Source organism: Tupaia chinensis, unplaced genomic scaffold (genome assembly GCF_000334495.1).
Source record: "Tupaia chinensis unplaced genomic scaffold, TupChi_1.0 Scaffold149184_1, whole genome shotgun sequence".
In the NCBI taxonomy this organism is placed as follows: Eukaryota; Metazoa; Chordata; class Mammalia; order Scandentia; family Tupaiidae; genus Tupaia; species Tupaia belangeri.
The window spans coordinates 1,542,847-1,544,856 of record NW_006209032.1 but is presented as its reverse complement, the minus strand read 5'-3'; the positions used below and the strand labels follow the sequence as shown (position 1 = coordinate 1,544,856).

At 54.6% G+C, this 2,010-nt stretch overlaps 1 protein-coding gene across 1 annotated transcript in view; it reads right to left on the bottom strand.

The window, feature by feature from the left end:
• Positions 1-2,010, bottom strand: part of SHISA5 (shisa family member 5) — a 15,949-nt gene that overhangs the window by 9,891 nt on the left and 4,048 nt on the right. The window lies entirely within an intron of this gene.

Sequence of the window (2,010 nt, the reverse complement as noted above, 5' to 3'; positions counted from 1 at the left end):
AATAAAAATCCCCGGGGGGAGCCAGCAGCTGGCGTAATGGCTACGTGGCTGGACTCCCACATAGTTGACCACGGCCCGAGTCCTGGACCCGGTGGCTTAAACTCACGCTGGGCACATGTGTGTGCGTGCCCAAGATCCAGGGAGGAGAATAGAGGAGAAGGGACTGCGGCGTGACCATCTCTCCAGGGGGTGATTCCTCGCTTTCTGTCTCTCTGTCTCTCTTGTCTTTCTGGCAAGCGAACACACCCTACAGCAAAAACCTCTCAAAAAATAAAAATAAAAAAAGGACATATTTGTAAAAGGTAAGACTCACAAAGGCTGAAAGTACAAAAGAACATGAGGCAGGCTCCAGGGCCTGGGGTCAAGGCAACCAGATAGCCCGTGGTTGATGCCACATTTCGAGTCCCGGACTCGGCCGCTTGAGAAACATGTCAGGTGCATGCGCACGCGTGCCGCAAATCTCGATGGGCTGGGAAGATGGAGTAGATAGAGGGGATTGAGGCGTAACCATTCCTCACGGAGGGTGCTTTCTCCCTCCCCCTCTCCCTCTCTGTCTGTCCGTCTGTCTCTGGTGAGCATGGGCCCTGTGGCAAAATTTTTCAAAAGAACAAGAAAGGAAAGGTGTGGGCTGTCAGGAACCCTGAGTATCGACGTGGATCTGTGTGACCTGGAGGCTCTGCCCCCGTCTATTTCCGGACATTCCTTCCCCGCTCTGTAGACAGGGGGACATCTTGAGGGCCCGCGGCAGGGCCCACGGCAGCAAGACTGTGGACGCACACACGGAGAACGTAGCCACGGCTGCCCAGCCCGCGTGCACGCAGCACCTGCAAAGGTCTTCCAACACCACACTGTAATCCTAAAAAAGCACCCACGAGGAACTAGCAGGTGGCATGGTGGTTAAGGTGCCGGACTACCACATGGCCAACCAAGTTCAAGTCCCAGACCTGGTGTCTTGCTTTCTTATCTTCCCTTTCTCTCTGTCTCTCTTTGGTCAAAGAAAAAGATAATAATAACAACAAATAATGTTTTAAAGATTATTCATTTATTTAATTCCATTTGTTGTTATTTTTTTTAGAGGTTTTTGCTATAGGGCGCGTGCATTTGCGAGAAAGACAGAGAGAGACAGAGAGACAGAAAGCGAGAAATCACCCCCCAAGGGGATGGCCATGCAATCCTTTCTCCTTCATTCTCCTCTCGGGATCTTAGGCACACGCGCCCGGCGTGAGTTTAAGCCACTGGGTCCAGGACTCAAACCGCGGTCGACTACATGGGAGTCCAGCGACATAGCCATTACGCTAACTGCTGGTCCCATTATTATTATTTTTAACTTGACCAGAGAGTGAGAGAAAGCGAAACAAGAAAGCAAGCTACCAGGTCCAGGACTCGAACTCTGGTCAGCCATGTGGGACTCCAATGTATTCAACCACGCCACCTGCTGGCCCAATTTTTTTTTTAAAAAAGTACCCGGAAACAAGGCAGACTTTCCAAGAACCAATGGAAAGGACTGACACGCTCTGCAGACTGGTTACCTGGGGGTGTGTGGGAAGGTCAGGGGAGACTAAAGCAAACGCACATGGTGGGGGCTGGCCAGCCCAGAGCCGGGCCTCACCTGCCCGGAGCTGCGCATTGGGCCCACACCGCCCCCATGCATGGCCAAACCTAAGGGAACAGCGTGGAAACGGAGACACGCCAGGGCTGGACCCTCAGCCCCAGCCCACGAGAGTCTACACCAAGACGCAGGGTAAACTCGGGGGCCACCCAGGCCCAGGGCACTCAGGGCCGAGAGGGTACCTGCATCAATGACACCCGCAAGTGGTGCCCGCCCTGAGGACACGTGAGTACAAGCCCGCACCCTGGGATGAGCCACAAGGCTTGAGGCCGAGGACCTGAAAAACCTGCTCGGCCCCTGGCGAGGTGAGCCGGAGCCCTCAAGGGTGGAGGTGAGAGAGGCAGGTCTGGGGAGTCCACTCTAGGACAGGGGGCTCCCCAAACCTGGCCCAGTGCTCTTTC